The sequence below is a fragment of the Miniopterus schreibersii genome (genome assembly GCF_964146895.1).
Source record: "Miniopterus schreibersii genome assembly, chromosome: 14".
NCBI classification, from domain to species: domain Eukaryota; kingdom Metazoa; phylum Chordata; class Mammalia; order Chiroptera; family Miniopteridae; genus Miniopterus; species Miniopterus schreibersii.
In genome coordinates, this window is record NC_138114.1 from 8,452,202 (window position 1) to 8,460,854 (window position 8,653).

The 8,653-nt window shown below is 45.2% G+C and overlaps 1 pseudogene across 1 annotated transcript; it reads left to right on the forward strand.

Moving 5' to 3' along the window:
• Positions 1–2,913: 2,913 nt before the first annotated feature.
• On the forward strand, positions 2,914–4,400 carry LOC308567253 (metastasis-associated protein MTA3 pseudogene; annotated as a pseudogene). The gene has a single exon. The product of its transcript is annotated as a metastasis-associated protein MTA3 pseudogene (transcript).
• Positions 4,401–8,653: the final 4,253 nt, after the last annotated feature.

An 8,653-nucleotide genomic window follows, 5' to 3' on the forward strand; every position in this document is an offset into this window, starting at 1 on the left:
CTGATGACCTGGAGAAGGTGCCAGTGGCGAAGGGTGAAGTGTGAGCATGCTTTGCAGGAGTTCCCAGGGAATCCAAGGCAGAAGGACAGGGAGGGGTAACATTTTTGAGTGTCAGTCATGGGCCAGGAATATACAAGGTCTTTAATGTTTCTTATCCCATTAAATGCTCAGGGAGATGAGGTGGGGAAGATCACCCCTCTTTGTAGCTGAAGAAACTGATTTTCAGAGAGGGTGAATAATGTGTTTAAGTCCACGTAGCCAGTAAATGGTTCATCTGAGAGTTCAGTATGATCAGATCGACTCCAAAACAATTGTAACCGCTGTGCTGCATGCTCCTAAAGAAAGGCAGTGTCTGCAGAATCTAGACAGCATATTGTTCAGAGATCCATACATATGTACAGTTACAAGCACAGGAACACACACAAAAGTCAGGTTTCATGGAAGAAAGAGGTGGAACCTGAGAAGAGCACAAAGACAACCTTTCAGGTTGCTGGTAACTTCATGAGTATTCCTTCTTATTGGGCTTCATCACTGACATGGGCTACATATAATATATATCAAGGGTATGTCAAAATCTAGCCCTTTCAAAACCTGAACAGATGCTCTCATGGCCAATAATTTTCACCAAAAATAAGTTAAAGATAAATCCATTCATCGGAATTATTGTGCAGAACGTTATACTAAGTTCTATTAGAAATTAAAAATAAAAAGAAGCACAAAGTTGCAGTTTGCATGGCACAATAAGATTAGGAGGCTAAGCTAAGGTGCGTGAAGCAGACTGATCATTTTAGGGACTTGATTGAGGTCATCTGACCTTTGTTCTGTTTTGCAAGGGTGTTTCTCTGGTTAAAGAGAGGGTGCCCAGAAGGCTAGAATTTCACCCCCGCTCCCGGTGCTGCCTTCGCGGACCAGTGGCCCAGGGCCTGACTCCGCCCGTCCTGTCAGGGCCACAGCCTGCCCATGGGGAGCTTCTGGAGCAACCCTCTCCTGTCACCTGAGTTGGGGTGGGCGAAGCCTGTGTCCCTCTCTGCTTCTTAATTCAAGGTACTGACAGTTTTCATTTTTCTAGGCTTTGTTCCATAAATGTTTACAGTTTTTCAACATTAGATAAAATTTTTAAGCATATTCTAAAAAATCAGACTTCAAGCCAACAAATGTTACCACACCTCCTGGGATACTGTTCAAGAATAGACTCCACTTTGAGCGTCGTCCTGAAAACAGAGCCCGCAACACGAGGTGCTGGGCCAGCTGCAGAATAAACTGATCTCGCTGGCCAGGAGCTGCGCGGACACTCAGTCAGCAGCCTGCTTAACAGGACAGCCCAAGCTGGGTTCCAACCACTGATTTCAAACAAAGCAGATTTTATGTTTAGAAACCCTCTAAAGGGTATGAAATAAAGGAGGAATAAAATATTGCTGCATCGATCTAAAATAATATTTTGAGGACAAAAGGAAATGCAAAGTTTCGTCCGCTCTGCCGGGCTCTCGGCGGCTTGAAGGCCGCAGCATTTGCGGGCATCGCTGAGAAGCGCCGGCTCTGGCAGCCGGTCGGTGGAGGCGCTCGCGCGTGGGCGTCGTGCGTGTGCTTAGAAGAGGCTCTGCTCGCCCTGGGTGTGGATGCCCTCAGCTCTCCTGAGGATCAGCCTGGCACATGAAGCCACGCTGGAGGAGACGCTGCAGTGAGAGCAGCGGGCAAAACCAGACGCAATCACAAGGCCGCAGGGTCGCAACCTGGAACACAGTCTTCTCTGGCCCAGGTTTACAGGGTATTATTAGAAACCAGTGGAAACAGCTGCTAATGTAAGGTAAGGCCAAAGATTCGAGCCGATGACTTACTGAACCCAGCACGACCTTCATGCTGAATCTCCCTGCGAACAGACTTAGTGATAAAAATCCTTGTGCCCACTATTTCGCAGGTTAGTAAAGACACGGTGCTCATGAGAACCTGACCTCGTTTACGGGGCAGCACAGGATGGCACGCGGTTTCCGCAGGATGCCGGCGCACCCTGGACTCAGTCTATAACACTCTGTGGGCTTCCTCGATAATCAACACTAGAAAAGGTGATTTTTTTGCCCTGCTGGTGTGGTTCAGTTGGTTGAGCGTTGTCCCATGAACCGAAAGGTCACCAGTTCGCTTCCCTGTCAGGGCACAAGCCCAGGCTGTGGCCTCAATCCCCCTGTAGGGGGATGCCGGAGGCAGCTGATCAATGCTTCTCTCTCATTAATGTTTCTCTCTTATCTAAATTTCCCCCCACCACTCTCTCTCTCCATGTCCCTTCCACTCTCTCTAAAACTCAATTTTATTTTATTTTTAATATATCTTTATTGATTTCAGAGAGAGGAAGGGAGAGGGAGAGAGATAGAGAGAGAAACATCAGTGATGAGAGAGTTATTGATCAGCTGCCTCTTGCACGCCTCCAATTGGGGATCGAGCCCGCAACCCGGGCATGTGCCCTGACCGGGAATCGAACCCCGATCGCCTGGATCCTAGGCCGATGCTCAATCACTGAGCCACGCCTGGCCGGGCATCTAAAACTCAATTTTTTAAAAATATTTTTTAAATAAAATTTTTTTAAAATTTGAAGTTTATTTTTTGTCACCACCTTCCAAAAAAGCCCATACCATTAAAAAGGAAGTTAAATTCCCTTGACTTTAAAAGAAAGTTAAGCCCAGAATCTACCCTACCTTCTTTTATGAGGTATACAATTAGTATAAACCCACATTGTAATAGTGTATTGCTTTGTTGAGAGGTGGGGGGAAGGTAAGAAATCAATTATAAGACTACAAGTGCAGGGAGCAATAATTTAAAGTAGTAATACACAAAATTAACAACTGCAATTCTTTTCTTGAGAAGACTCAGTTCGTGCCCCCTCCCTCCCACCATGGTGAGGCGGTGGGCAAACTGGTGACCAACATGTGCCAGGTCCGAGATTGTGTCTCCTTTGAGAATTCCCCCAGCACTCCATAGCTAATCAGGAAAATAGAAGAGCTCAGCAAGACTGCAGCTGGCAACATGGAAGCAAAGGTGGTGTGCTTTTAGACAACGAAATATTTCCAACCTGCTTATAGTGCTTGCAAGCAAGCATGCTGAAGAAATTGAGGAAGAAACTGAAACACCTGAGGCCAGCTTGACTGATAAACAGAAGCACCGGTTGAAACAGGGAACTCTCTTTGTCACACCAGTATGAATCCCTGCCTGCAACGCACATCAGGGGAAATGCAGTGCTGCCCTTCTCAATGAGACGGTCAGTATCGTTACCTCTTGATAAAGAGGATACTTTTTCTACTTGTTGGTCTATAACCTCTCAGCTGACAAAGGTGAAACCAGAGTGGGACCTAGTATCAAGCAGATATTCCAGAAATGCTGTTAGATGTTAAAGCTTGGGATCCAAATAGCCCCCCCTACAGATGGACAGATGGACAGTTTTTAGTGGTAGCATGTGCTGTTGGGACATTGGCTGGAGCCCCTGACGGCAGCAGCAATTCTGTAAGGCGGCCCGGTTTGCACATGTGCGCAGCTGCTGCTTCTCTCGCATTACCCTGCTTCAGGCTGTGGGTACACTGCATGGACACAGCTATGACCTGAGCAGGGCAATTAGTGTCTCAGTGACACTTGGAGGACCTGTTTTACTCAAAGATGAAGTGGAAAAATGGGCAGCCTCTGAAGCTACTTTATTTAAGAGGTACTGGGAAAATATGGCAAAGACTTCAACTATAGACATAAAGACTTTCTCCCTTGGAAATCACTGGCCAGCATCATTGAATATTATTACATGTGGAAAACTCCTGACAGCTACGTGCAGCATAAACATCTGGAAGCAGCAGAAGCTGAGAGTAAACTGAAACAAGTGTGTATCCCGACTTATAGCAAACCAGATTCCCACCAAGAATCCATCAGCAATGGCCAACCTGGTGACGTGAAGGGAGCTGAGGGGACCACATTCCCGCCACTGATCCCCTCTAGTGTCAGCCTGTGGGAGCCATTATGCTGCACAGCCTCACCGGTGGTATTCTTGGGGCCACCTAATATGCAGTGTGGATTATGTGCAACCCGCTGGCTCTACTGGAAAAAAACCATGGAGGCCTGAAATGCCCAACCAGTGAGGAGGAGAGTTATCTCCTGCCCACCTACAGAGGACCCCCGCGTTAGACGCCACATCTCACAAGGCCATGCCGGGGATGCCGGTCCAAAACCCTGGAAGCCCAAAGTCTGCAGAGAAGGCCCACCAAGCTTTCTTCCTTCACGCTACATATTTCACAAAATTTGCTCATCAGCTCTGCAAAACTACCCTCCGGCTGCAGCAGGCAAGGAGAAGGCCATTCGACCCTGTTAATTACGCTGCCGTGAGGGCAGAATGTAAGTTGCTGTTAAATTCTTCGCCTTCCGTGTTGTGCTTCTGACCAGTTTCTCCCTTTCCCTCCCTCTGTTTTGTTTTTGTTTGCAATAAACATAGTTCTTGTGTGAAAAAAAAAAAAAAAAGACAACTCATGAAAGAAAAACTTTAACTGCTCTTACAAAAACACATCTGTATGAAGTAGAAATCGGTTTCAATCACATTAGTAGAGAACACATTCTAGAAAGTAGCGGTAACTAGATGCACAATTCTGGCAGCAATTTAACAGAACAGTCCCAGGTGTTGAGGCTGAAGCCAACACCTAATGAGGACAAAAACTTTGTGCGGAGTCTTGGGTGACAGCTGTAGAAATATTACACTGTGCCTGAACCAAGTTAAATTGTTTGCACGAGTGTTGTAAAGCTCTGCAGTAAAGGGGATTTTCCTACATGCGCTTCAGTTTCTCAGGAGGAGCGGGATAGCATACCTACGCACAGAAGAGGGAACTCATGCGAGATACCTAACTCCGTGAGGCACGATTCAGGAGGATTCACTATCATCCCCGCTAGGCCTTCTGCAGCTACAAGGCGGTGGTGATGCCAAGTATGGACCCCGGTATCCATATCTATTAGCAGCCACCACTTCTATGAGTGCTCTCTTTTTGCATTTTTCCTTCATTTTTCTTAATCAACTCTGCTTCTTAGGTAAAAGCAAAATTTTAATCACTGAACATAACACTCTGGCAATCAAGACATTTAAAGCCTTCGATGTTCTGGGGCAAAGAAAGCACCACGGGACATCTGGAACTCTGGCGTACACACAGGGCGGGCACAGGTTTTCCTGGCGCAAGGACTCCCACAGCTCTCCTGATCAGATCCTTCCAAGAGTTCTCACTGAAGTTTGTTTCAAAGCTACCATAAGAACATTCTGGTTCTGGAGTGATGAGGATGGTCCCATAAGTTCCCTCTGATTCCATTCCATTCATTAAATACAGTGGCATCAATGACATCAATCAGGTCTCGAACTCTACCCTCATGAATGATGTTTTTGCAGTCCCACCTTAATTCCTGTAGAATTGGTCCATAACTTGTGGGTGAGGCCCACTCACCAGTATTTCCAGCGTTTGCTCTGACTGACTGATCGCCTGACTCTCTCGGAATCCAGACTACTCCAGTCCAACAGTCAGAATTCATCTGCCTCATACAACATACTGCTCCATTTGGGAAAATTGCATTAAGAAACTATTTCTTCCTGGAAATTCCAGTGTGAGTTCCCTTGGTGAGAAAGCTTCATGAAATTCTTAGGAAAATAAAAAGAAGCTTTGAATCAAATCAAACCCACTATAATCCTTAACAAGGTTCAACAGGGGAACCAGTAGGCGTCTTCAAAATAACACGTCCCTTGGAGACAAACATGCTGCCCTCATTAGGGACATAGCTTCTTGCTTGTTAGCTTTTGTTACACTTATGATTGAACACTAAACAGCCTTCAAAAGTATGTCCCACTGGGATCTTGGGATGGAGTGAAGATCCCCAGGCCCTTGGTTTGCAGCAGGTTACTACCGGGAGAACCAATCCTCCAGCAGCTGCTTTGTCCCTTTGAAAAAAATGTACAGCTTCCATCACTGTGGGATCAGCAAACCAACAACCACAGAAAATTAACTAGATGTCTTCTGTTGCTATCACTGCCACCAATTATGCCAGCTGTGTTAAATTCAGGCTCCTTTTTTTGCTATAATTTTAACTTTTTTAATAAAAGAATTAATAAAAATTTCCCAACTTTCTTTTTGAGGGGGGAAGAGGGATGAAAGTTGAATGTGAGTCTGCATCCTTCTGGGCCCCCACCCTTGGCCCCTGCTGGGGCGTCAAGCCTGCTGGCCCTGAGACTCCCGACTCCGAGTAGAACTCCTGTCCTCTGCCCCAACAGGATAAACCCGCACAGGAAAAAGGGTGCATGAGGCCCAGAAGAGGCTGAGGTGGTGGAGATGCCTTTCCCTGTCCAGCTTTGTGCTGGGCATCTCAGAGCAGAGAAAAGTGGGGGTGCGATGTGCTCCCCCTGAGGACTGAGAGGAGGCAAGGGGAGCTTGTGTCTTTCAGGAATTTATTGCAGCCTCTTTTGGTTTGCCATAAATTAGCCTAACCAATTTCACCAATTTTTTTGTTTAAGGTACATTCTTCCGTGAGAAACACTAACCTGGCACTTAAAAGTTTGCTCTTTGGTTCCTCTGCAAAGTGTTCACCCCCATGCACAACTTCATTCTTTCTAATATTCCCATCATATCATCAGTTAATCACAAAAGAATACAAAGAGATGGTGGACCATTATCTCCACCATGCTAGGCAGCGACAGCTCCGGCTCCCTTTGTGTTCTCTCTGAGTTTCTGTAATGCCAGTACTTCCTGATTTATTGTTTTTAAATCAGGTAATTCTGGGTTTTCAAAAACAACTCAGCTGGATGTGAAAAAAGTCTTGGATAACCATTTTGTAGCAATATCACTGCCAAGTCAGTGGGCAATGATGCTCACCAGAGCTCTTATCTTATCTGCCCCAAAATAATTCTTATCTGTCCCAAATTAAGGGAAGTTTTTATTTTAAGTTAGAGCAATTCAGAGAAAAAGCAATGCCCTGACCTTTGGCAAAGAAAATTAGCAGTTGGGCCTTTGCCATTTCTCCCGTTAGCCAAGGTTCTCTCCACTCTGAATTTTACAGGGGCCACAGACCACTCAGAGATGCCAAACCAATCCACCTATCGATGGGACAGAGAAAGTGCCAGCCACATAATGGAGAAAATCAGAATCAGGCAAACATGAAGCTCCTCTAGGTCCATGTGCTGTGTGTCAAACACTGGGTGCCGTTAGAAATGGATAACAATGACTTCTTTCTGAGAGCTACCAGTCCAGGGAGAAAGCAGGCACAAGATACGAGACCAGCTGGGATGTGCTCAAAAAATTAGGGGCATCTACAGGGGATGATAGATGAGATCTGGAAAAAAACTTGGAGGAGGTTGGACTAGAGCTGAGCCACTCAGCACTGAGATGGTGGATTTGATGAAAACATTTGCACAGAAGTAAAATAGGCAGGATATGTTCCAAAAATAACCCAATATACTAGAAGTGTGAGGTGTAGAAATATCCAAATATCCACGGGCCAGGAAGAAATGTTTTCCAACCAGTGTCCCTGACGATCACCCTGTCCCAATCTGGGGAACCTGGAAAGAACACCAAAATTATCAGCAGCTGTGGTCCTTCTAGGCTACTCTTACTGCACTGTTGATTCCAAAGTACCTGCTAGCCTCATCCAACCATTCAAAAAGCAGCTTTCAGGCCCATGCAGTGGCTCAATGCAGGTATTGCGTGATAGAGTGCTGCTTCCTGAAATCCAAGCAAGTTATCAGAGAAGCCGGTACTAAGTCATGAATCACAAAGGGAAGGTGCAGTGATCCAGACAGAGCTGCCTAAATGAAGGTACCGCTAGAGGCTGTAAGGTTTACTTTTTATTGAATTTATTGGGTGACATTGGTTAATAAAATTATATGGGTTTCAGGTGTACAATTCTATAATACACCATCTGTATATTGCATTGTGTTCACCACCCCAAGTCAAGCCTCCTGCCATCACCATCTATCCCCCTTACCCTTTTCTACCTCCCCCAGCCCCTTTCCCTCTGGAAATCACCATAGTGTTGTCTGTGTCTATGGATTTTCTTTTTCTTTGCTTAATCCCTTTGCCTTTTTCACCCAACTCCCTCCCCTCTCACTGTATCTATGTCGGTTTCTATTTTGTTTGTTAGGTTATTTTGCTCATTAGATTCCACACATAAATGAAATCATGTGGTGCTTGTCTCTCTCTGGCTTATAGAAGGTTCTCCACAGCTGTTTCAGAAAGGCTGCAGGTTTGCTCTGGGGCTCTTGCACCTGAGCTGCTCTCCTAAGAATTTTCCACTTGTAAGGCAAGCAAGATGCAAGATAACTATAATTCTTTAATTTCTTTATTTTTAATTTGTTTTACTTTTCAATTTCAATTAACATGCAATATTGTATTAGTTTCAGCTGTACAGCATAGTGGTTAGACATTTCTAAAACTTACAAAGTAATTCCTCCAATAAGTCTAGTACCCACCTGACACCATGTATAGTTATTACAACATTATTGACTATATTCCCTATGCTGTATTTTACATCCCAGTAACTATTTTATGACTTCCAATTTGTACTTCTTAATCCCTTCACCTTTTTCACCCAGCCCCCTCAAGCCCCCTCCCATCTGGCAACCATCAGTTTGTTCTCTGTATCTATGAGTCTATTTCTATCTTGCTTGTTTATT